This window comes from Pelophylax lessonae, assembly GCF_965119305.1.
Source record: "Pelophylax lessonae genome assembly, chromosome: 2".
Classification (NCBI taxonomy): Eukaryota; Metazoa; Chordata; class Amphibia; order Anura; family Ranidae; genus Pelophylax; species Pelophylax lessonae.
The window spans coordinates 69950634-69978608 of NC_138769.1; the positions used below are offsets into that span (position 1 = coordinate 69950634).

The 27975-nt window shown below is 42.9% G+C and overlaps 1 protein-coding gene across 1 annotated transcript in view; it reads left to right on the forward strand.

Annotated features, from left to right (window-relative positions):
- The window catches only part of GBE1 (1,4-alpha-glucan branching enzyme 1), a 506395-nt gene that overhangs the window by 418072 nt on the left and 60348 nt on the right, over positions 1-27975 (forward strand). The window lies entirely within an intron of this gene.

Sequence of the window (27975 nt, forward strand, 5' to 3'; positions counted from 1 at the left end):
AGAGATGTTGTGGAGGTTAAGGCGACATGATTATACTACAGTATAACCATTATCAAATGGTTATACTGCATTTCCATTTTTATTAATTGAAAGATAGGAAAGTTTCTTTACATTTTAAAAATCTAAACTCTGGTCAAAAAACATTTCCTCAGCAGATACACAGGATATGCATCCTCTCAGTGTGCAGAAAATGTCTATTTAAACCCTATTATTAGTGGTGCCATCATCACTGCACATAGCCTGAGCACTGTGAGCAGAGCTGTCGGAATAGCCCAGCAGGCCCACCCACTACAGTAAGCCTGCAGAAAACTACAGGCGGACAGATACAAGATCAGTCATCCTGCACAGGTAGAGCAGCAGTGACTGGTCTTTATTACAGGAAACTACAAGGTTTCCCACTGGTTCACTGCATAGATCTGGAAGAAATACAAAAAGCAGGCTCCCTGCTTCAACTACAGCTTACTCCTTCACCATTACCAAAATATTCCTTACCACTTTCCTAAGATTTCATCCGCTCGAAAATTTTCTCACCTTTGATCTGTGTTTTGTCTGGGGCAGAGACCGGGTGGAGAGGGTCCCCCTCCCCCCCCCTCCCTTCCATACCTCTCCCCTCCTTTTCCCTTTTGCCTCCCCCTTCCTTTATATAACATTATTTTATGCAAGACAGACATATTATGAGTGGGTTGGAGAGGGGGCCGGACTGCCCCACGGCTGGGCAGTGCTCCTCCTTAACCCTACATTTGCCCATAGTAATAGCACTACTCTCTAAGATCCCCTAGTAAGAACCCAACACCATCCAGACTTCCCTGACAGACTCTCCTTGTTATCAGTCATTAATACACTCAAGGGAAAATTCAAAGAACATTACATCATTCATCACCCAACACAAATCTCTATATATGACTGGATTATTAATGATCCTACTAATTTTTACGATTGTATCAACTTGAATTCTCCTTTTGCTACATTGTAGCTATGTTTATTCCAGTTAGTTTTCTGACTCAAGTTGTACTTGTTCTCTATAGTTGAGTTCTGTATTAGAAAACTTTGTAATGACGTCTAGACTTTATTGCTCACGAATGTTCACATTTGTTTGTCTTTCCACGAATTTAACTCTTGTTTTTACCAAATAAAAATATTTTGGGAAAAAAAAGCACACCAAGATTCATGTAAGGATACATATGAGTACATTTGCCTATCCCAGATTTGAGCTATATGCAAGTTAATAGATATACTGATTAACTCAAAAATAGTGAGGCGCTCATAACTTCAAATAAAGTATATCACAAAGTGTAAGTGTTCAGATCAAAAGTCAAATCACAACAGCAAAAAAAAATGAAGGCGGCTAAGAGTATTTTTTTTTTGATTGAGAATACATACTTGAATATATATATATATATATATATATGTATTTTTGTTTTTATTATTTTTTTTTTAAACCAGTTACTGTACGTTTTATACAAACAAGTGTCTGTACTGTGTCATTACATAGACAACTGACATCCGCAGTTCTAATTGATATTACGGGTAGCGAAAAACAAGTTTCCCCTTTTAAACACTGTCAACGTTGGAGGCCCAGTAGTGTTTTTTTTTATGCAAATAGTAACCTTGAAATGTAAGACACATGTGCCCAACATTATTGAAGTTGTTTTATTGCTGTTACTGAGCCCATAGCCGAAGGCATTTTCATCTGTACTGACTGCTAATGTTCTCTGCTTTTTTTCAGCTAGATTTGCATTGAATTTCAGATTAAACAATAACAATGTTATTTTATTTCTTCTTCAATAACTGCGCATTTGGTGAAAAAATAAATGCAGCTAGTACAAGTACATTAATTGAAGCTAGTATCAGCCTTGTGTAATCACCTGCATAGCAGCACTCAAGAGAAATTGAGGAGTAGCACTACAATAGTATCCAATCTACAGTGCAGATGTGATGACAGGGAACATACTGATAGAGAGCAAAGTGAGCAAATGAGCAAGATGCTGCTGCTCTTTCACTGTCCATTTACAGGCTGGAGGGAGGGGGATGATCTATAAATAAAAGTCAACCTGTATATCCACTTCAGCTCCAGGCTATGAAATAATTTAGACCCCCCCCCCCCCCCCAACATTTTTTTTAAAGAAGAGGCCCTAGAGAATAATAAGATGATGGGTTTTACAATTTTTCATGTCGTGATATCTGCACAGTGGTTTTTGCTTATCCCCTATAATACCCGAAATCCCTCCTCAAACCTTGAAAGCATTCAAAACGCCAAGATCAGTGTTTTTAAATATTTCCGATTTTTTAAAAATGCCTCAGTTGACGTTATGTCATGTCTTCGCTTCCAGGTTACTATCTTGAACAGCTGATCAAAGCTGTATCCGGCTTTGCTTGGCTGTCCAGCCAGCCGGAAAACATGCCAGATGATCGCTCGTGTCTCCCAGTGGGATGGGAGAGCTGCGGGAGGGTGGGGGGACATCCCCTCCCGCTGCTTATAATAGCAGTCGAGTGGCTAGTTAGCCTCTAAGAATGCTATTACAAGAGAGCCGACCACCGTGTCTAAAGAAAAACCACATACCAGGAAGATGCCTGTGGCTGCAGGCATCATCCCGGTATATCCACCAAAAGTCTTGAAGGGCTGTGTACATCTTAGAACTGTATAAACAGAAATATACATTTATAACAGGTAAAACAACTCTTATATGTGTACTACATTTGTGCATCTAGCATTTTTCCGGAGTTCAGCTTTATAGTAGAGATGGTTGACATTTTTTGCAGAAATTACATTTATCATACACATTATTGTTCATGCTTTCTATGCTTATTAAATGCTCAAAACCGCTAACTGAGGAATGTTACCACTATGTTTTAAGAATAAGTTAAATAAGTAAATGCATATCTTTTTGCAGGTGAAAAAAATGTGCATTTATTTTTTTTTTTTACTCTGAGCCTGCAAAGCATTGCACCCTCAATCAGCAGATCGTGGGTGCAATGCAGAGCTCTTCCAGACACCGTGTAAGATGTCTGCTTGTACCTTTCTTGACAGGAAGACTCCATGACCTACCTAGAGCACTCGCAGCACCTTGGTAGTTTGCTGAGAACGACAAGCTGACAGCTGCAAACTGATACTTGTAGTTTTCACATTAACAGAACACTGTGAATGTATGATGCGGACAGGCGGGCAAAGTATTTTTTTTTCCAACTGTTACAGCAAGCGGGGGTAGAAGATCCCCCAACTCGTTGTCAGAATGGTTACAAAAGGCAAAATCATCCTTTAATAGAATCAAAACCATTGTTACTGTCTGAAAAATAAAAGCTGGGTGGGGGGAGTGTAATAATGGTGTGATGCAGATGAATACCCCATACCTCACAAGAAAAATGTATGGATTCTTAAAACTCCTTTGTCCTATAACATGAAATCAGACAAATATGATTGCTTACTGCAATCACTTTCTGCCCTGTAAGTTTTAAATCAAATATGCCCTAGTGGAGTTTTCCTTCAAGTTTCCTATAATGCAGCTGTGTTATATTCTGCTTGACAGAAGATAATTCTAGCTGGATTTTTCAACTAGTAAAAGGCATGTGTGCTACTTTACTGGCTTAATTTCTGCTTATGGGTAATAGTGTAAGCAATGTTTGCCCTCTTGGTAGAAGTCAATGTTGTTACAAGTAACAAAGATGAATCACCTATTTTAATCCAGTTTTCTGCTCAAGAGACTTTGATTTTAAGAAATATGATTCGATAGAACCAGACAGGGAGATCACTGGAGTGTAGTATTTAGGTCCCTAAAGGTAAATACATAAGCGGTTTTGTTAAAACATGAAAAAGCTTAAAAATATGATGTGAGAGCATTTTCTTGAATGTAAACATCATTAGATACCACATCTTTTTACGATACCGTTTAGAGTAGCCATATTTAAATTATATTATTAAAACTTTATATAGAAGGTTTAGGTCTAAATTGCATTGCTTATATAATACAAAGTCCAAAGTATTGTGTTCCCAGATGTAATTGTCTGGATATACCATGGTCTGATCAAGTTAACATCTAGTAATCCTTCTCAAGTGAGCAAGCAGTTTGGGTCAGCATCATGCTTCAAAATATACTGTAATGTACTTTATTGTAACTTCGTATTTCTTATTCCTACTAAAAGTATATTGTAGTCAAGAATTGGACATTTGGAAGATTTCAAAACCTCCTACTCCATTATCAATCGTATTTTCTGTGTTAGGCTACATTCACACCTTTGAAGTGTGTTAGCACAAATGTGTTTATGTGCATAACTTTGTCCATTAATGTATGTTGTGTTAGTGCAGACAATTTATTTGAATGGACTTCCTAGCACATTAATCAATTGCCGAACACCCCATAGCAGATTTTCTGCTACATGGTGGCCACGCTGTACAGAATCACGTATAAATATATGTACGCGATTCTGCACTTCCGGGTTTTGGGCATGAGTGTGCGCTGCTGATGGCTCACTCCTGCTGTGATTTTACACACTAGGAGCTGTTCAGCGGGTCCCACTGACCCAATGTTTGTCGGCACCCGCTGATCGTTTGGTACACTGACAGAATGCCAGTCTGCCTATGTAAACAAGGCAGAATGTCATTCTTGACTACATGGTTGTCAACATGACTATATGACTGCACAGCCTACTCCTTAAATACAGCAGGGAACATGTCTGTTTAATAAGGAAGGACTTAATGACTCACACCTAGCAGTGAAGTTCTCCCTCTGTCGCTTTCATCACACAAAACGGGTGGGATTATATCACAGTAGGCTGACGGGTGGATGGAATAGCTGACAAAGAAGAGGACATTTGAGGCTAACCTGTGTAAAACCACTGCACAAAGCCTGTAAGTATGATGTTTGTTAAAAAAATAATAATAATTTGTACCTTTACAACTACATCAACCACTTCAATACAGGGCACTTCCTCTCCCCCCACCCCCCCCCCCCCCTTCCTGCCCAGGCCAATTTTCAGCTTTTAGCGCTGTTGCATTTTGAATGACAATTGCGCGGTCATGCAACACTGTACCTAAACCAAATTTATGTCATTTTCCCCCCACAAATAGAGCTTTCTTTTGGTGGTATTTGATCACCGCAAGGTTTTTTCTTTTTTGCTAAACTAATAAAAAAAAGACCGAAAAGTTTGAAAAAAAAAAAAAGTTTTTTTGTTTATGTTATACAATTTTGTAAATAAATACGTTTTTTCCTGCACTGATGAGCACTGGTGAGACTGCACTGACAGGCACTGATGAGGAGGCACTGATGGGGTGGCACTGATGAGGAGGCACTGATGGGGTGGCAATGATAGGCACTGATAGGTAGCATTGATATGCAGCATTGGTGGGCACTAATAGGCTGCATTGATGGGCACTGATAGGTGGCACTGATAGGTGGCACTGATGGGCACTGATAGGCGGCACTGGTGGGCACTAATGGGCACTGATAGATGACACTGGTGGGCAATAATGGGCACTGGTGGGTGGCACTGATAGGGATGATGGGCACTGGTGGGCAGCACTGATGGGGGGCACTGGCGGGCAGCACTGATGGGGAGGGCAATTGGGGGCTCCCTGAGCCCTGATTGCCATCCCTGGTGGCCATAGTGGGAACCCTTGGGGTCATGGGTGGGCATCCCTGGTGGTTCTAGTGGCACCCCCCCCCCCCCGAGGGTCTGCACTGGTAATCAATGATTTGATTACCAGTAAAGACCCCCCCCCCCCCCGTCAGAGGAGCCGCCGATCGGCGCTCCTTTATTCGTGCCTGTCAGGCACGTACTGAGGAAAGCCGATCAATGGCTCTTCCTGTTTACTATGTGATTGGACACGGCTGGTCACATGGTAAAGAGCCTACGTCAGTTGGCTCTTTACCGAGATCGGAGATGCAGGGAGTCAGTGTGACACCTCGCATCACCGATCGTCGCTCTGCGCGCCCCCCCACCTTCATATGACGTCCGGTCAGGATAATGCAACCACATTCCCGCCGTCATTCTGCTATAGGGCAGGCGAGATGTGGTTAAGGCCAGGTTTACATATGTCCGACTGCGTTTGCAGTCTGGTCTCTGTTGTGTTTCAGTTCACTGGTTCAGGTCCAGGAAATGCACAGGACCCTTTTTGCCACCGCACTGTGTCCCCCCCCCCCACTCCCCCCGGACATGTGTGAACCAGCTCAATTGAGAGCCAGAGTTTAAAACACATCAAACTTGCATAAATGTGAACCCAGCCTAAAGATCAACTAAATTTTCAGTTTAAATTTGCTAAAAACATTCCAAGTGCAACAAATCAAATGGAGTGTTAAGTATTAAGATATATATTCATGTACTGAAATTTCCCTCCTCTGGGGTTTCAAACTCCTGGCTCCTCATTCATTCCAATATGATGCCCCCATAGTGATGCACAGTATGGCAGGCTAGAGGCACCTTCTCACAAGCTCCCTCCTTATGGTTTTTGATTTGAAACTGGTGGAGCAGGATAGATGAATGCTGTATATAAACTATGTTTAATTCCATTGCCTTGGTAGTCTGGTGCACAGCTTAAAAATTGGGATCCACGGATCTCTGCACTTAGGAACCTGTTCATATTTTTGAACATGAAAAAAAAGATCTTTGGATGTTCTTTTTGTCAGGAGCAATGACAGACATTGTACAAACTGCTACAAACAGCACAGCAAAATAGCAGGAAGGGTGCAACAGCATTGTGCATTACCTCAAGAACCATGTATGCCTTCCCCCTCAGAGTATCAGCTCTTGCACCTGCTGTTTAGTATTGTCTTTTTTCACTGGACATCCATATTCTTGACTTGAATTATGACTGTGTTTCAGGTTATACTAATCACTTATAACCACATGGCTTTTGTGAGTATGTGTATGCTTTTAATCAATAAATGGTTGTTGAGGTAAAACACAAGGCTGTTGTGCCCTTCTTGGTATTTTGCAGTATGAAAACAAAGATTCCTCCAATCGGAAGAGGGCAGCATAGCCTGAAGTATTGCCTGACACCAAACTGAAGATTCTTGTTATCAAGTTCTTTTGTTATGGCTGTCATTTCTTTCAAAGAATTTTAGCTCTAAAGTATTATTTTTGTCTGCTACAAACAGCAATATGGACACAACGCATAATGCTGCAGTTTTTACAGACCCATTGCTAACAGCAGGCGCCATTTCAACTGTCATTTTGTGATTGTTAAATGGTGAAGGAAGGTGTTAATGGACCTACACATTGAAGTGACTGCTCTAGACCTGGCTTTTGGTGGAGGTGGATAGGAGGTGTAAACACATGGGCTTGGGCTGAACTTGAACTTTCCAATGGCGCATTGGACTCATGTAGAGTATGTATGTATGTTTATATATATATATTGCCAAGGGTAACCATGGCACTTAATGTTTGCGGTAAATGCCCCCAGGTGCTCATCCACAAAGATATACATACAAATCCAAAGCTATTCTAGTTAGAATGTATTATATGTTTGTGTATATATATATATATATATATATATATATACACACACACACACAGTATCTCACAAAAATAAGTACATCCCTCACGTTTTGTAAATATTTTTTTATCTTTTCTTGTGACAACACTGAAGAAATGACACTTTGCTGCAATGTAAAGTAGTGAGTATGCAGCTTGTATAACAGTGTAAATTTGCTGTCCTCTCAAAATAGCTCAACCCACAGCCATTAATGTCTAAACCGCTGGCAACAAAAGTGAGTACACCTGTAAGTGAAAATGTCCAAATTGGGCCAAATTAGCCATTTTCCCTCCCCTGTGTCATGTGGCTAAGACTGGAATGCCATTAAATTTAATGTGCGTGTTAAGGCAGGTGTCCCAATACTTTTGACAATATAGTGTATATACAAACACAAATATAAGCCTCAAAAATGCATCACACCAAACTAGACAGTATAGAGGACACTGATTAATCAAGGACTGACTGCGCCGGAAAATAAACAGTTTGTAGACTGTTATATCCATTATCACTGCTTATTGTAGTGTTTATGCTTAAAGGAGTTGATATTTAAGGCATTGTGTTTTCATCAAGACAGGTGGATGTTATTTTTTTGTCACATTTGGTTCTCACTTGTTTATGTTCTCTCCAGCTCCTTATGCTTACAATTCCTCTTATGTATTTCCCTGGTCCACTCCACTTCTGTTGCATCTGCTACATTCTCCCACCCTGCAGACTTCTACAGAATTCAGAGTCCACAAGCATTAATCAATCACTAAAAGTTCACCCCTTATGCGGCTAGTGCTGCAATAGTAGGGGTATATCACCAGCTGAAGAATCTTCAAAAATGAACTTTTAGGAGTGTCAATTCCCATGACACAGTAGTGATGTAGGGGTCAGTGAGAAGAGTCAGCGCAGCCAAGGAACAGGACTCTGACATTCCTAGAATTGCCAGTTTCTGAAGATTCTTTTTTCTTTTCCTTGCTACTTAGATAGTTAGATATAGTTGCATAGCTTGTCTGACATTCATACAAGTTTCATACAATCCTATACCCACAGTTGATCCAGAGGAAGGCAAAAAAAAAAACCTCTAGCAAAACACAATCAAATTTGCTCCAGCAGGGAAAACAATTCCTTCCTGATCCTGAGGAGGCAATCAGATATTCCCTGGCTCAACTTTACCTATACATGTTAGTATCCAGTTATATTGTGTACGTTGAGGAAAGAATCCAGGCCTTTTTTAAAGTAATCTACTGAGCTGGACAGAACTAGTTCTTGAGGGAGTCTATTCCACATTTTCACAGCTCTTACTGTAAAGAAACTTTTCCATATGTGGAGATTAAATCTCTTTTCCTCCAGATGTAAAGAGTGCCCCCTTGTTCTCTGTGATGACCTGAAAGTGAAAAACTCAACACCAAGCTCAGTACATGGACCACTTATGAACTTATACATGATGAGCATTAAAGGGGACCTTCAGATATTTTTTTTATTTTTCCATCTGCTAAATATTCTGCCCTTGTTGTTTTACCTTTGGATATTAAAACATTTTTTCTCTTACGTCCTCCGACAGTCGCCGCCCCCTTCCAAGTCCTCACCAATGGGTATTGACCTTTGCTCCGTAGGAGTAGCTAGGCAACAAGAATTGTTAATACAAAAGCTTTTAGCATAGACACACCCCTAGGGGCTGTCCCCTCAGTCAATACCTCCCTGCACCAGCATTCCCAACTCAGTTTGATCTTGCCTAGCTTAGGAGTAGCTGGCTTTCCTGTGCTGGGGCTCAGTCTCAGCCTTCTACCCTTTATTTGATTTTATTTCAAGTATTTTTCTCTTTTCTTTACTAGCTGTTATTTTGTCAGCCTTAGTTTAGGGATCTTCAAATGAAGAATCGTCATGCGGAGCTGGGTCTCGGACTGGCCGCCCTGGATCCCAGGGCTGAGAGCCAGATGGATCCCCAGCCTGCCATCGGGGGTTCAGCTTAGGTTTGCCCTGGCACATTGAACGACCCATCCCTGTTCGCTGCAGGGATGCTGCCTGTGAGGTGGCTACCTCACTGGACGCCATGCTGCGGTCTATGGCTGCGGTCCACAAGCGTCCTGGCTGCGGCACTCCCTGTCTGACTTGATAGCGGTTTGCCGCTGGAGACGGCTCCCCACGCCATCCGGTACGGTAAGCACCTTCTGTGTGGGGACCTTCTGTGTGGGTGTCAGTCTGTAACTGTGTAGTACCCCCCATGTCTGTGTAACTGCGGGCTCCCTGTCGGATCCCTGTGTGGCTGCACTGCCTGTGGGCTGCGAGGGGGGGCCATCCTGCTCTGCTGTGAGTTATGCTCTGGGTGCAGTTTTGTGTGCAGACATGTGTGTGTGCGGCGGTCGCTGCGGCGATCCGCCATTTTTCTTTGCCTGAATGCTGTGACCGGCCCTGTCCCTGTGCAGCGCCGTGTTTTGGCGCCATTCGCCGCCATTTTGGCGGGCGGTGCTCGACAGAGCACATGTCGGCGCCATTTTACTGTAGCCTTCCCCCCCAGCCGAGCGGCCATTTTGCCGGAGCCTTCATAGGCTATATCAGTCAGCCAGCATTGCATCACTTCCTCTTTCTCTGGGAACAGCGATCGGCGGCAGCAGTCTGTTGTGCTCTCTCCAGGTTTTTTACCTTCTTGTCCTATCATTCCTTGCTCAGTGTTATCTACCCCTGCGGGGTCGGTGCATACAGTAGTGTGCGGTGGGCTGCGCTCGCTGTGGTATTAAAGGGCCAGTACCTTTATTGCTTTTCTGTGCTGGGGCATGGATTCTCAGGATAGCAAGTTTCCCCCCGCCCTGATGGGGGACCAGGGGGCTGCTGCACCCCCCGGGGGGCCGATCTGACCGCTGTAGTGGCTTCTTTAGTGTCTCAGGTGCAGATGCTGATGGCTGAACGATCCGCAAAAAGGGCCAGGGTGTCCATTTCCTGATTCAGAGGGCGATGTGGCTGCTGTGGCTGGCGTACCCTTCTCGGGGTCCCGCTCATCTTTGGACCTTCTGGGGTCCGAGGGGGAGGCAGAGGTGGAGGGGGTTGATGTTTCTCCCCCTGGCTGGCCTGAAGAGCTTGCACTCATGAATGAGCTGATTGCTTCCATAAAAGATACCTTGCACCTGGAGGATGAGCCTACTCCTCCTGCTAGGGTGTCCTCTTTTGGAACGCAGAGGACTCGTAAATCAGCGCAGGTTTTTCCCTGTCCTGCTGAATTTCACCATACGGTTAATGAACAGTGGCGCAATTTGAAGAAGCCCTTTACTGTGCCAAATAAGTTTAAACTACTTTATCCGTTTGCGCCCTCCACCGACGAGCGTTGGTGTGTGGCGCCTCAGGTGGATCACGCGGTGGCCATTTTGAACAAGGCTACTGCGGTGCCTTCTGAGGATACCCCGGTTTTCCGGGACCCTACGGACAGGAGAATTGAGTCTCTTGCCCGTCATGCCTATATGGTGGCTGGTTCTATGCTGAAGCCTATTTTTGCTTCCATTATGGCGGCACAGGCTGTTGCAGATTGGACGAAGATGCTTAGGCGCACCTTGGTGGCTGATTCAGCTTCACCTACCACGTTGGCTATGGTGGACCAGATCCATCAGGGTGTCATGTACTTGTGTGATGCGGACTTGAATTTAGCTCCCTTGGCTGCGCGCCTGTCCAGCGTGGCGATACTGAACCGTCGTCTGATTTGGCTGAAGAATTGGTCGGTCGACCAATCTTCTCGCAAGACACTGGCGGATTTTCCCTACGCGGGATCTCGCCTTTTTGGCGAGGCTTTGGATACTCTGATAAAAGGGGTTACGGGGGGCAAGAGTACTCTCCTGCCCCAGTCCCACAAGCATAAGTCCTTCCGTGGTAAACGGAATTCCTCGTCTAGGCCCTCTCAGGGGTCCTTTCGTGCCTTTTGGTCACAGCCCAAGGGCAAGCCCTTCAAAGGCCAAGGCTCTCAGAAGAAGCCGTGGGCGGGGAAGCAGAAGTCCGGCCAGTCCGGTTCAACTTCCCATACCACTTCCGCCTGAAGGGGCGTCCTCACCCGTTTCTGGGGTGGGGGGACGTCTGCGCGGTTTCCTACAACCTTGGCTGACCCGCATTTGGGACAGATGGGTTCAGAAAATCGTTCGGTCTGGTTACAAGATCGAATTTCTCTCTCGGCCGGCGGGCAGATTTTTTCCCTCAAATCTTCAGCTGTCTTCGGAGCGCTTGCAGGATCTGCACCTGGCGGTGCGGGACCTGCGGGCCCAGGGGGTGGTGGTTCCGGTGCCTCATCGGGACAGTTTTCGGGGGTTTTACTCCAATCTGTTCACTGTGCCCAGAAAGGAGGGCAAAGTGCGTCCGATTCTGGACCTGAAAGCTCTGAACCGTTTTGTGCGGGTGCGCAAGTTCCGCATGGAATCTCTGCGTTCAGTGGTGGCTGCCCTGAGGGGGAATTCATGGCCTCCATCGATCTGAAGGATGCGTACCTACACATCCCCATTTTCGAGGGTCACCAGAGGTACCTTCCATTCGCCATTGCGGAGGATCACTACCAATTTGTGGCGTTACCTTTCGGTCTCGCTTCGGCTCCGCGGGTTTTTACCAAGGTGCTGGCGCCAGTTCTGGCCCTGTTGAGAGCACAGGGCATTGCTGTCTTGGGGTATCTGGACGATATCCTGATACGGTCAAACGCCAGTCAGAGCCTGGTGACCGACCTGTCCACCACGATGCGGACTCTGCAGGAGTTCGGTTGGACCATAAACATTCCGAAGTCGACTCTGTGTCCTTCGGTTCGTCTTCCCTACCTGGGAATGATTCTGGACTCTGTCCAAGCGAAGGTTTTCCTACCGGAAGACAAGCTTCGGACTCTTCAGGACGAGGTCAGGTCCCTCAGGGACAACCGACAATCGTCTCTCCGGACATGCATGAGATGTCTAGGTTTGATGGTCTCGGCCTTCGAGGCGATCCCCTTTGCCCAGTTTCACACGCGGAGTCTCCAAGCGGAGATTCTTGCCGAGTGGGACGGGCGGCCGCAATCCCTGGATCTGCGGATCTCGTTGAGCCACAGCACCAGAAGGGATCTTCTGTGGTGGCTCCAGTCCCCGGCGGTGTCGGGGGGGAAGGTCTTTTCGTCCATTGTCGTGGACGGTGCTCACCACGGATGCCAGTTTGTCGGGCTGGGGTGGTGTTCTGGGCGTTCTGTCCGCCCAGGGAACTTGGTCGGGGGAGGAGTCCTCCCTTCCGATCAACATTCTGGAATTGAGGGCGATAAAGCTTTGCCTTCTGAGATGGACGGACCGGCTTCGGGGCCGTCCAGTTCGGGTTCAGACGGACAATGCCACCGCGGTGGCCTACATCAACCACCAAGGGGGCACCAGGAGTGCCCGAGCGGCTCGGGAAGTAGCCGACATTCTGTCTTGGGCCGAGACGCACGTCCCGGCGATAACGGCAGTTCACATTCCGGGGGTGGAGAACTGGCAGGCGGATTATCTGAGTCGCCAGACCCTGGACCAGGGAGAATGGTCCCTTCACCCGGATGTCTTCCAGATGTTGTGCGTGAAGTGGGGTTCCCCAGATGTGGACCTGTTCGCGTCTCGTCTGAACAACAAGGTGGAAAGGTTTGTGGCAAGGACGCGCGACCCTCGGGCAGACGCCTCGGATGCGTTAGTGGCGCCCTGGCATCAGTATCGTCTGATGTATGCCTTTCCACCGATTCAACTACTGTCCAGGCTTCTTCACAGGTTAGCCTCGGAACCGCACACAGTGATTCTGGTGGCACCGGACTGGCCTCGCCGGTCTTGGTACGCAGACCTTGTAAATCTGGCAGTCGATGCTCCGTGGCATCTACCGCTTCGAGAAGACCTCCTGTCTCAAGGGCCGATATTCCATCCTGCTTTACAGTCGCTGGCTTTAACGGCCTGGCTGTTGAAAGCCAGGTCCTGAAGGATAGGGGTCTCTCCCCTGAGGTCATTCCCACTTTGATCAAGGCTAGGAAAGCCTCTTCGGGGAAAATTTACTACCGTACTTGGAAAGCGTATTTTGCTTGGTGTGGGTCCAGGGGGTATTCCCCTCGCTCATACTCGGTGTTGAGAGTGTTGGCTTTCCTTCAAACGGGAGTGGACCAGCGTTTGGCGTTGGCCACGATTAAGGGTCAGATTTCTGCGCTGGCCGTTCTCTTTCAACGCCCTGTGGCGTCTAATTCATTGGTTAGCACCTTTGTTCAGGGGGTGCGACATTTGGCCCCTCCTAGGAGGGAACCTTTGCCTCCATGGGACTTGAACTTAGTTCTGTCCGTGTTACAACAGGCTCCCTTTGAAAAGATCAGGGAGATCTCGTTGTCTCTATTGTCCAAGAAGGTTGCCTTTTTGGTGGCGATCACTTCGGCTCGCAGGGTGTCGGAGCTGGCGGCTTTGTCCTGCAACTCTCCCTACCTGGTGATCCACAAGGATAAGGTGGTCCTGCGACCTAACCCATCTTTTCTTCCAAAAAGGATCTCGGAATTTCACCTGAATGAAGACATTGTCTTGCCTTCGCTCTGCGCGAAGCCTAAGCATCCGAAGGAGGTTGCCTTGCATTCCTTGGATGTTGTCCGGGCGATCAGGGTTTACTGTCGTCCACTAAATCTTTTCGCAAGTCGGATTCCCTCTTTGTCCTTCCTGAGGGACCTCGGAAGGGCATGGCGGCGTCGGCTGCGACCATCGCCAAATGGATCAGACAGATCATTGAGCAAGCCTATGCCTTGAAGGGGAAGGTTCCCCCCTTCCCTGTGAAGGCGCACTCTACCAGATCTTTGAGTACGTCTTGGGCTTACCGTCATCAGGCTTCTGTGGCCCAGGTGTGTAAGGCGGACTTGGTCGTCCGTTCACACCTTCTCAAAATTCTATAAGGTGGATGTTCAGGCATCGGCTGATGCCTCCTTTGGCCGTAAAGTTCTCAGTGCGGCAGTTTCTTAGGGACCCTTGTTTTGTGTGGGCCCTTGGTTGTTGGGGTGTTTTACCCCTGGGTTACTTGTTTTCCTGGGTTGTTGCTCCTGTTGAGCACGTTTTCCTGTTGCCCAGTTGGTTCTCTTACTGTGGTAAGGTTCCTTTCTCTGATGTGGGTACTGCGTTGCCTTTCTACGGTTGCGTCTCCCACCCCTCATGTCTACACTGCTTTGGGACGTCCCATTGGTGAGGACTTGGAAGGGGGCGGCGACTGTCGGAGGACGTAAGAGAAAACTGAATTTTTGTAAAATCTTACCGTAAAATTCCTTTCTCTGAGTCCTCCGACAGTCGTCGCCCCCCGCCCCTCTTTTAGGGTTTTTGTGTACTCTTACTGCTATGCTACCAAACTGAGTTGGGAATGCTGGTGCAGGGAGGTATTGACTGAGGGGACAGCCCCTAGGGGTGTGTCTATGCTAAAAGCTTTTGTATTAACAATTCTTGTTGCCTAGCTACTCCTACGGAGCAAAGGTCCATACCCATTGGTGAGAACTTGGAAGGGGTCGGCGACTGTCGGAGGACTCAGAGAAAGGAATTTTACGGTAAGATTTTACAAAAATTCAGTTTTTTCTGCCAGTAAATACCTTATACAGTCCACTTCCTCTTTCTTGTCTGGCAATTAGCCTAGGTTAATGATATCATGCAGATTTCTCTCTGTCTCTCGTGACAGTTTGCAATCAAGGGAGGAGTCATGGGAGAGCCAATAGAAGCTGCAGAGCTGGAGGGGGCTGGATGAGGGCTAAGGTAACAGGGGACTGCAGAGATCCATGAGTTTTCATCATGAGAGGAGAAATGTTCAGGCAATCAGTGGCGTGAGTGTGTCTGTCTCTATATATGTGTGTTTGTGTGTGTCTGTCTGTATACATGTGTGTGTGTGCCTCTGTGTCTGTATAAATCCAGGAAGTGAACAGGCAGCAGCTTCAGCTGTCCACTGTTAAAATGGCTGCAGCCAGACTTAGTGGAGAGAGATTTCTGCAGCATATTTGGCAAGTACAGAATCACAGTATATATAAAGTAATATGGAAATTTGTTGGAGGGAATCTTCAGAATGGCAAATACGTTTTATTTTTACAAAATATGTGCACAGACTGCAGTTCCTCTTTAATCTCCTTCTCAAGAGAGAATAAATTCAGATCCTCTAATCTTTCCTCATCCTTCTTATCAGTTTGGTTGCCCTTCTCTGCACTTTCTCCAGTTCCCCAATATCCTTTTTGTGAATTGGTGCCCAAAACTGAACTGCATATTCCAGATGAGGTCTTACTAATAATTTGTACAGGGGCAAAATTATATCTCTCTCTCAGGAGTCTATTCTTCTCTTAATACAAGAAAGGATTTTGCTCGCTTTGGAAACTGCAGCTTGGCATTGCATGCCATTGGATGCCATTATTAAGCTGATCCTTCTCCACCATTGATTCCCCTGGTTATAATCACCCTAGTTTGTATGATGCATGGTACTGCAGTGCTTGGTTTGTTATACTCTGACATTGAAATGTTTCTTAGATTTTTTGACTTTAAGGATTCTTCTGACACATCCTCTACCTGCCCTTCACCCAGTTTAATTCTTAGCCAGCCTAGGTAATTAACGTCACCAGTAAGCCAATCCCGAGGCTCTATGCATAAATTTCCATCACCATCTTTAGAAGTTCTGATGAAATATAGGTACTCACATAACCTTCGGCTTGGCCATAGCCTATCTACAGCCTGCCAATGGCTCCAAGGATCCTCTTCCACCCTTGCTTCTCAGTGCCCTGCACATTGTTTGCAAGGTCTTTTAAAGGTAATACTAATGGGTAAATATAACTAACATACAAAAATAGCTGCTTTTTCTAGATCAAGTAAAAATCATCTCCAATGGAACATTTAGAGTTTTGCTATTCATTAGCACCCCATTGTTTTAATTTCATTAACTGTTCTCCTTGTCTTTGACATTTTATAGTTTCATAAGAATCAACTTTAAATTAATTACAGCAAGCCAAATCTCAGTAGTATGTCCCTATACTTACCTTCATATTATCCATGCTTCACATGTTGCTGTTTACAGAGGGATCATGAGGATAAAAGCCTTCTGATTTTTTTCCCTGCGGAAGTTGTTAATTATCTTTTGCATTGTTTCCAATCTTTTGTTTCTTGACTCTGTACCTGGAGTATGATTAAACTTGAAGTTTTCAAATCCAGGGACATGCAGTGTTTATAAAAGATATTTATAAATTTCTATAAAGGCCTCTTATTGTGAACCAGGAGTGTACTGCTGGAAGGGGATTTCTTTGTAGTAGTATTTTATGCCCTTTCTTCATTCTGAATAATGGTACTCCCATTGGTTAAAAAGCTAAATATGTTCAAAAATATGTTTTTTTTAAAAACATGGCTAAAGTCAGTTAAAAGTTGTATATGTGTCAGTAGTAAACATAGTGAGCATCTCCAGCTGCTTGCATGTCTTTTTATTTTCCCCCACTGAAAGCTTCAGGAGCCCCCAAAATCAGGGGAGCTCTGGTATACAATTCTGACCAGCACCTGTGGTTGAGAGTCTAGCCTTATTACCTAACAATGAGTACAGTGCCTTGAAAAAGTATTCATACCCCTTGAATTTTACCACATTTTGTCACGTTACAACCAAAAACATAAATGTGGCACATAATTGTGAAGTGGAAGGAAAATAATAAATGGGTTTTAACATTTTTTTACAAATAAATATGTGTAAAGTGTGGCGTGCATTTGTAGTCAGCCCCCCTAAGTCAATACTTTGTGGAACCACCTTTCACTGCAATTACAGCTGCAAGTCTTTTTGGGGATGTCTCTATCAGCTTCACATATCTAGAGAGTGACATTTTTGCCCATTTTTCTTTGCAAAAAAGCTCCAGCTCTGTCAGGTTGAATAAAGAGAGCCTCTGTGAACAGCAATTTTCAAGTCTTGCCACAGATTCGCTATTGGATTTTCGGTCTGTACTTTGACTGAGTTATTCTAGCACATGAATATGTTTTTATGTAAACCATTCCATTGTAGCTCTGGCTGTAGGTTTATGGTCGTTGTCCTGCTGGAAGGTGAACCTCTGCCCCAGTCTCAAGTCATTTGAAGACTCTTAACAGGTTTTCGTCTAAGATTTCCCTTTATTTGGCTCCATCCATCTTCCCATCAACTCTGTCCAGCTTCCCTGTCCCTGCTGAAGAAAAGCATCCCCACAACAGGATGCTGCCACCACCATGTTTCACAGTGGGGATGGTGTGTTCAGGGTGATGTGCAGTGTTAGTTTTTCACCACACATAGCATTTTGCTTTTAGGCCAAAAAGTTAAATTTTGGTCTCATCTGATCAAAGCACCTTCTTCCACATGCAAACAGGACTTTTTATGGCTTTCTTTCAACAATGGCTTTCTACTTGCCACTCTTCCATGAAGGCCAGATTTGTGGCGTGCACCACTAATAGTTGTCCTGTGGACAGATTCTCTCGCCTGAGCTGTGGATCTCTGCAACTCCTCCAGAGTTACCATGGGCCTCTTTGCTGCTTTTCTGATGAATGCTCTCCTTGCCTAGCCTGTTTGTTTAGTTAGACAGCCATGTCTTGGTAGGTTTGCAGTTGTGCCATACTCTTTCCATTTTCAAAAGATGGATTAAACAGTGTTTTGTGAGATATTCAAAGCTTGGGATATTGTTTTGTAACCTAATCCTGCTTTAAACTTCTTCACAACTTTATCCCTGACCTGTCTGGTGTGTTTCTTGGTCTTCATGATGCTGTTTGTTCACTAAGGTTCTCTAAGAAACCTCTGAGGGCTTCACAGAACAGCTGTATTTACTGTATACGGATTTTAAATTACACACAGGTGGTCTTAATTAGGTGACTTCTGAAGGCAGTTGGTTCCACAAGATTTTAGGGAGGGGTATCCGAGTAAAGGGGGCTGAATACAAATGCACACCACACTTTTCACATATTTATTTGTAAACAAAATTTGAAAACCATTTATCATTTTACTTCCACTTTCCACAATTATGTGCCACTTTGTGTTGGTCTATCACATAAAATCCCAATAAAATACATTTACGTTTTTGGTTGTAACATGTCAAAATGTCAAGGGGTATGAATACTTTTTCATGGCACTGTATATACTGTATACCAGCGCTTCTATATCAGTGTCCATTAAATAGTTCCATAAAATCAAAAACCAAATGTTAGTGTGATACTATCTTCTTCCTTCTCATGAAAAATCAACTCTTACTGGATCTCTTAACCCTTAATGCAACCCCAATCCAAACAAGTTGGGACGCTGTGTAAAATCTACATTAAAACAGAATGCTATGTTTTGTAAATCTCATAAGCTCATATTTTACTCACAATAGAAAATAAAAAAACATATCAAATGTTTAAACTGAGAAAATGAACCATTAAAAAAATAAAAATAAATAAAAAAGGTCAGTTTGAAATTGATGGCAGCAACCAGTCTCAAAAAAGTTGTGACAGGCCCATGTTTACCATTGTGTAGCATCCCCTCTTATTTTAACAACACTCTGTAAGTGTGTGGGAACAGAGGAGACCAGTTGCGTGAATTTTGGGAGATAAATGTGGTTTCATTCTTGCCTGGGTTTCAAACTGCTCAACAGTCCTGGGTTTTTTTTGTCATGTTTCTTGTTTCAAGATGCACTAAATATTTTCAATTGGTGAAAATTCTGGATTGCAGGCAGACCAATTCAACCCCCAGACTCTTCTACTATGAAGCCAGGCTGTTGTCATAGATGCAGTATGCAGTTTATCATAGTCTTGCTGAAATATGCAACGCCATCTATGAAAAAGACGTCATCTGGATGGAAGCATATGCTGCTCTAAAATCTAGATATATCTTTTAGCATTCATGGTGCCTCTCCACCATTCCATACACACATTGATGCTGCCCATTCCATACGCACTAATGCACCCCATACCATCAGAAATCCAGGCATGTTAACTGACCGCTGATACCAAGCCAGAAGGTCCCTCACCTCTTTAGTCCATAGTACGCAACACCCATGGTTGCCAAAAAGAATGTCACATTTTGATTCATCCGACCACAGAGCAATTTTCTAGTTTGAAACAGACCAGTTTAAATGAGCTTTGACTCAGAGAAGACGGCAGTGTTTCTGGATCATGTTCAGATATGGCTTATTCTTTATTTGATAGAGCTTTAACTTGCATTTTTGGATGGCACGACAAACTGTGTTCACAGACAGTGATTTTTGGAAGTATTCCTGACCTTGTGCAGTGATATCTATAACAGAATCATGCCTGTTTTTTAAATCAATGCCGTCTGAGGGCCCGAAGATCATAGACGCAATATTACATTTTAGCCTTGTTCCTTGCGCGTAAAGATTTCTCCAAATTCTCAGAATCTTTTGATGATATTATGTACTGATATATTTAAAGTGGAGTACTGGAGTAACATTATTCTGAAATTTTGCGCCAATTTTTAGACGCAGCTTTTCACACATTGGTGAACCTCTGCCCATCTTTACTTCTGAGACACACTGGCTATCTCAGATGCTCCTTTTATACCCAATCAAGTTGCAGAACTGTTGACAAGTGACCTAATTAGTTGCAAAATGTTCTTCGTTCTTCCTTGTTACTACCACTTACCTTGCCAGCTTTTTCTTGCCCTTTCCCAACTTTTTTTTTATTTGTTTACAAGCGATTTTATTAAGAAGGTCAAAGTACAGTCGTACAGAAAAAAAACAAGTACAAAGTTGTTACATGGTACATATCAGAGACCAAAATGTTATTATTTTTAAGGAAAAGTAATATAAATTGTAGGCTCATATGAAATTTACAGATAAAACGCTTGAGGAATCTGAAAAGTGTGAAAGATATAAATTTGCATCTACACAAGGTAGTACAATCATATAATGAGTGCTTATAAAGTTACATTATATTATAAAGGGACATGAATGAGAATTTGTTAAAGTTCTTAAGACAAAGGTATAGCCCAATAAGACCATTTTTTCTTAAGTATATGCAAATGTGTCATAAATTATTTGGTTAATACTTTCAGATTTATTATTTCCATGTTTGCAAATACTTGTGCCCAAAGAACAGATGAGGAACGCCAATTATATGCTATCATCTATTGGATAGAAAAAAAAAAACATTTGTGGGGTAAAGAGATATTTTGGCCTGCTAATTGCAAAACGTTTGTGGCTGCCTGTAGCCGCAGCGGTTGTAAAAAAAATTACAGCTAAAAAAAATGTGCAATAAAGTGCCATGATCTGAGCAAACCCCTGAAACAGCAAGGAGAGACTGAAAGGTAGAAGGAATGTATCTTAGAAGGGGTCATATACCATCTTGTATGTAATTTTTAACAGCATTTTCTCTAATAGGTATTGAGTGTGCACATTTGAGTAAGTTATTAACCTCCCTGGCGGTATGATTATTTCAGATTTTAGGTGCATGTAATTCTTAAGGACGAACAGCCCAAACCAACTATTTACATATGATTTTTTTTTACTGTGCATTCTTCTTTATAACATCTCGGGTATGATAAAGTTTGAAACACAAAATCATAAATTATAATATAATAAATAAGTTAAAGTATATATATATATATATATATATATATATTTATATATATATATATATATATATATATATATATAAAGTGCAGTAAAACTGCAGGCAAGGGCACTGGGGGCAAACTAAGGTCAATTAATTTTTTTTAGTAATGTAATCCAATAGGATTACAATATATCAGTGTGTTTGTGTGTTTTACTTTTTGTATTTGCCGCCGGTTCCACCCCCCCCTGCGACGCGATGCTCGCAGCGAACGGAAGCCAGGGCACACAGCATCAGGTGGAAGATCCAGGCGCCGTACACTGCCGGAATACATCGCGGTATCCTGGGGACAAGGTAAGTAGCCCCTTACAGGATCCAGTGATTTCTCCCTGGCAGTACCCCGAGTGTGGCTCGGGGTTACCGCTAATGGCACTGAAATTCCACCCCGAGCCACGCTCGGGATTACCGCCAGGAAGGTTAATCATGGTGTCCCAATCCTTAGATGTAAAAGAATTGTCCAAGTCGGTCTCCCATTGAAGCATCGGTTTGGATTTTTCAGGGAGAGAGAATTCATTTAAATTACAATATGTATGAGAGATTAATCCCTTATAACTTGGAGATGAGATGCAAATATTTCTAAATTGAGTGTAAGAGGTCTGAAGATTTACAGAATAGTGTTTTGAAAATAGGCTCTGAAGTTGGACATAATGTGTAGATTCTGTTAGGGGTAAATTAAATTCTGATTGTAACTGGGCAAAAGAGCAAAAATGCTTGACTATAGAGAGGGATTTCAAATTGGTAAGCTTGTGTGATAACCATAGGACGAAAGGGATATTATCTCTAAAGGTGGGGGTGAAATGTGGATTGCCTAAAAATGATGCCATAGAGGGGTAGTAGAGGCCATGTTAAATCTATCTTCATAACTAATTTATAAATGATAACAATGCGCTACTACCATGTTTAATGAATCTATTTTATGAGGGGGAATCGAGGTCTGTGCAAGCCAAATAAATGTATTTATATCTCTTTGAATTGAATCCAAAGTAGATTCAGGGATTAGTAATGGCAGCGCTCTAAAATAGAATAACAGTTTGGGTAAAATAGCCATCTTAACTGCAATTACTCTACCAAGGAATTAAACGTGATAAGACCATCATTTTAATAGAGATTTGACATGCTTAAAAAGTGGTGGATAATTAGCCTGAAAAAAGTGATTAATATGAAGGCGTAAGATGGATACCTAGATAAAGAAAAGACTGGGCACACTAAGAATATGGAAATCTCTCCCGCAAAGGAGCATCTATTAAATGTGGGAGATTGGTTGGCATAGCTAAACACTTTGATAAATGGACCTGAGAGACTTGAGAGATCCTGGAAGGTCTCCAATTCAGTAATAAGGTTAGGCAAGTAAATAAAGGGATCAAATAACAAAAGTAGGACAACGTCTGCATGTAGACTTACTTTAAACTCTTTTGGATCTCTAGTATATCCTTTGATGATTACATTGTTTCTAAGCACACAAGTAAGGGGTTTGATCACCAAAGGAAATAAGGAAATAAGAGTGGGGAGAAAGGGCATCCTTGTCTTGTGCCTTTTCCTAATGGGACAAACTCTGAGTTACAGGAGAGTTTGATTCTAGTTTGTGGAGCTTGATGTAAGGCTCCAAAGCCATGTAGGAATTTGTCAGATAAGCCAAATTTGGGGAGTAGACGATTTAGATAAGACCAACTTACACTAACGAAAGCCTTATGTATGTCTAGGCTGATGATGTAGGTGTATCGACGATGTAGATTTGAGTCTTGAATTATGTTGGTGACCAAACGGAGATTATCTATAATTTGCCCACCTGGGATGAACCTTGTTTAATCCGGGTGAATCAGGAAAAGGGTGACTTAGCTAGTCTATCAGATAGCAAATGACCAAATATTTTAAGGTCATTGTTAATGACGAATGTTTTGTGGACGAGTGTGGTCCTTATGGGGTTTAGGTAAGAGCCATATTGGCTAAAAGCATTTCTTCTGCAAAGTGATTTCCTTATAAAATATGATTATATAATTTAGTCAATTGAGGGGCTAATGATGAAAATTTTTAGTAATGTGTAGTGAAGTACTGGCCAGGGCCCAGTGTGGGGGAAGTTTTAAGAGATTGGATAATACTGGTTATTTCAAGGACTAAGCAGAGATATTAAGGGCTTCAGTTTGCTGGTTAGACAGAGTAGGGAACAGAACCTCCTAGAACCACCCTAAGGAGGATGGGTAGTAGCAAGAGATACAATATGATGGTCAGACCATGGGGCATGAGTGTATATTAGCCGAAGAAGAGTTGGCTAAATGTATCCGAGTACTGAAAATGTAATCTAACCAGGCATAGTTGTCATGGGGTATGAGAGTAAAAAGTATATGCCTTTGCTCCTACATTATAAGCTCTCCAGGTATCTACCTGTTAATGATCTAAAGGCCCGTACACACGTACCGATCGTCGGCATACAAACGTCGGTGGACGAAGGATCTGCCGATTGTACGCGTGTTAGTATGGTGCCTCCGACAGATGTCTGTGCACAATCCGCGGACAAAAGTCTTTCGTGCAAACATGAAAATATTTGTATGCCGACACCAGAACGGACGATTGTTCGCCTGTCAGTACACAATTCGGCCGACAGACCGCAGATTTGTAAGACTGGGCATGCTCAGAAAATAGAAAACACAGGGAAAGTTAACCATTACATGACATCACTTCTGCAGTCGGCGGACAAAATTCTTGTGCTGTCCTTGTGCTGTCTTTGCACTTTTCAGCAGACACCGACATCCCGGGGAGAAAAGAGGAACATTTGTAAGCCGACCATCGGTACGTGTGTACGGGGCTTTAGAAATGCTTTAGTAGAAGGTACAACTCTGCTTCTATCAAGCGCAGGGTGGGCTGCCAAATCGAAGTCTCCACCTATAATTAAGTGAGGGGAGTGGTATCAATCTAAGATCTCAAAGAAGCGTTTAAAGAAAAATTACTGAGAGTTACTGTCTCTTTAGGTTTTCCCCAGAAAACTAATAGAGGGGAAATCTTCCAATGGGGACTCTAGTTTTAGTGACCTGGGGGTCCCCAGGGAATTCCCGTAATTTGCAGGGATTTCCTCTCATTTCCTGTTTGGCTATGGGATAGAAAGTGAAAGGAAATCTATGCAATGGGACACAGATAGTGAAAAAAAAGTGAGGGGAAAAAAACATGATAGGGGTTATAACCCTTCCTTACGCTATCCAAACAGAAAAAAAAAAGTTTTGCCTTTAGTTCTACTTTAAATGACCCATTTATTTACCACACCTTATTTCAAAAAAAGTTAGGACGCTGTGTAAAATCTACATAAAAACTGAATGCAATGAGACCAAGATAAACTTATTTGGTTCAGATGGTGTAAAGCATGTGTGGCGGCAACCAGGTTTTGAGTACAAAGACAAGTGTGTCTTGCCTACAGTCAAGCATGGTGGTGGGAGTGTCATGGTCTGGGGCTGCATGAGTGCTGCTGGCACTGGGGAGCTACAGTTCATTGAGGGAACCATAAATGCTCATATGTACTGTGACATACTGAAGCAGAGCATGATCCCCTCTCTTCGGAGATTGGGCCGCAGGGCAGTATTCCAACATGATTTTTTTTTTCAAATTATATCTTTATTTCTTTAAGTTCAGTTACATATACAGTATATACATTACATTTTAGCTTTCAAGGTTATAATTACAAACCATTTATTCCCTTTAAGGAACCTTAGCCTTTCTTTGGCAATCTATTACCGAACCCAAAAACTCACATTTCGTTCCTTTTCCTTCTTTCCCCTTTTCCCCCCTGTCCCCCCAAAAAAAAAAAAAAAAAAAAAAAAAGCAAGGGAAAAGAATGGTGCACAGGTCTCTACACTCCTATATCATTATATATCTATCTTCTCCGCGCAGGTTCTTGTCCTGTACTTGGAAATTACCTTTCTTCTGAATTAACATAATCTTTCCACTGTTTCCATTTCTTCTCATATTTATCAGTTTGTTGATGAGCAGATAGGACCAATTTTTCTAGGTTATGTATTTCCTCAACTTTCCTTAACCACATGTTTATGTTAGGTGGTTCAGTCTCTTTCCATTTAAGAGGGATACATATCCTGGCAGCGTTCACCAGATGTGGTATAATGGATTTTTTGTAATTTTGTAACGGTATGCTGGGGGTATGGAGCAGAAAGAGGGCAGGTTCTTTGGGAATATGACATTTCATAATTTCCTGTATTGACCTCCGAATCTGCTCCCAAAACTCTTCTAGTTTAGGACATTCCCAGAATATATGGAGCATTGTCCCTCTCTCTGTCCCACATCTCCAGCACAAATCTGTATTTAATGTAGAAATTTTATTCATCCTAACCGGGGTGTAATACCATCTGGAAAAAATTTTGTAATTCAGTTCTTGAATTCTAACGCAAATTGAAGTTGAGAATACTGACTTAATTATTTGATTTTCCCGTTCTAGTGAGAAGACAATGCCCATTTCCCTCTCCCATTCCTTCAAAAAAGGAGGTTTACGCCGTTCTACTGATGTCATTAGCAGGGAGTAAATTTTAGATATAGCATGTTCCATAATTCCATTTTGAGTGCATAATTTTTCATAAGGTGTTACCTCTTTATCATCCTGGGAGGGGACTTGCAATGTTCCCAAAAAATGGCGTAGTTGGAAGGCACGCCATAGATCTAGGCCGAAATGGCCTGAGACGTCTGTTAATTCCTCCATCGTTACCCAGCCTGTCTCTGTTAGGAAGTCAGATATTTGTGTAATTCCTCTATCTGCTAAGGTCTTAAATTTCCTGTCTTGATATCCTGTCTCAAAGTGGGGGTTTCCTAGTATTGGATACAGTACGGAGTTCTCCCGTATTAATTTATCCTGTTTAAATATTTTTGCACAAGTTTTGATCGTGTTTCCTATAATAGGATGTTTCTTTATTGATACTGGTAGGATCTTATAACACCATGGGGCTCTTTTCAACGAGATCTCACATTGTGCCTGCTCTAAGTTTGGCCAGAGCTTATATTCTCTGTGTCGACACCAGTCAATCACTCTTCCCAGTTGAATGGCTTGGTAGTATTTCTTTATGTTCGGGACTGCCAGCCCCCCATCTGTTTTCGCTTTAAATAGATATTTTTTCCCTACTCTCGGACGTTTTGAATTCCAGATGAAATTCATTATCATAATTTCAATCTGCATCAAGTATCGAGGTGGGATGTGTATGGGAAGTGCCTGAAAAATGTACAGGAGTTTTGGTATAACACTCATTTTGATTATATTGCACCTTCCCATCCATGAATGCATTCCTCCTCTCCACCTTAGCAGTAGTAGTTTTATAGATTTTAGTAAGGGAATAAAGTTCAGGTTAAACAATTGCGATATATTTGGTGTGATCGATGTCCCCAAGTATTTAAGGGCTGTCTTAGTCCAGTTCAATTTAAAATTTGCCCTTAACTGTTGTTGGAGTGTCCCTGGAAGTTCTATTCCCATTGTTTCGGATTTAATGAAATTTATCTTCATATTAGATTGAGTTCCGTATCTCTCCAGCTCGTATAACAAGTTGGGGAGTGATATAATTGGATTCGTGATCGAGAATAGGACGTCGTCGGCATACGCTGATATTTTATACTGATCCTTTCCCACGCTGATGCCCGAAATATCCGAGTTAATTCGGATTCTGCACAGGAAGGGTTCCAGTGATACTACAAACAGGAGCGGGGACAGGGGGCACCCCTGTCTCGTTCCGTTTGTAATTAAAAACTCTGTAGATAAAATTCCGTTTACCCTCACTTTTGCAGAAGGGACTGAATAGCTCTGTGTTATCCATTTTAACATTTTCTCCCCTATCCCTATATAGCGAAGGACCGTGAACATATACTCCCACCTGACCCTATCGAACGCTTTCTCTGCGTCAGTATTAAGCAGGACTGTTGGTATTTTATTTTGGTGTGTTATATGTAGTAAGCTCAATAGCTTGGTCGTGTTGTCCCTTGCCTCTCGGTTGGGACAAATCCGACCTGGTCCAAATGGATCAACTTTGTCAGGTATTTCTGTAGTCTGACTGCCAAAATCTTTGTGAAAATTTTAAAGTCAGTGTTCAACAGGGAAATTGGTCTGTAACTTTTGCACGAGGTAGGGTCTTTCCCTTCCTTAGGGATTACCGATATATGTGCATGTATGGTTTCTTTAGGGATTCTATTCTCTGCCCCCCAGGCGTTGAACATATCCCTCATAAATTCCTTCAGGTGTGGCATTAACTTCTTGTAGTAATGAATAGTAAACCCGTCAGGTCCAGGTGCCTTCCCTACTCTAATATTTTTTATAGTTTCCATTATCTCCGCAGATGTTATAGGGGACTCGAGTATTTTACTCTCCTCTTCTGACAACTGAGGCATTTGTGAGGTATATACATATTCCTCCATCTGCGTTTGTGAGGCTGTTTGGGTTTTTAAGTTATATAATGTTTCATAATATTTTTTAAATTCTTGAGTTATCTGTTTGGGGTATACAAGTTTCTGTCCTGCGTCTGTTACTATATGTGGAACATATGTTGTCAGATTTTGATCTTTGAGTGATTTTGCTAATAGCTTCCCACATTTATCCCCTGCTTCATAGAAAATCCTTTTAGTTTTCTGGATTGCTGCTTTAGCTCTAAAGGATAAGAGTTCATTAATGTCTCTCCTTATTTTCAAGAGCTCATCCTTTCCCTCCGCTGATGGTGCATGTTTATGTTTTGCTTCTGTTTTATAAAGAGCTTGAAATAGATGATCTAATTGTTTAGTTCGCTGTTTTTTGATCCTGGCCCCATGTTTTATAAGAATTCCTCGTATAACTGCTTTGTGTGTTTCCCATATTATCCCTGGATCTGAGTCTGCAGTGGTGTTAGTTAAAAAAAAAAAGACTATCTCTGACTCGACCTCTGCCATAGTCTCCTTATCTTGTAAAAGACTTTCATTCAGTCTCCAGGTTGTTTCTCTCCTTTCTCTTTTGTTTGGTAACTCATAAACTAATGTAATTGGGGCATGGTCTGACCAAGTCACTGAGCCTAT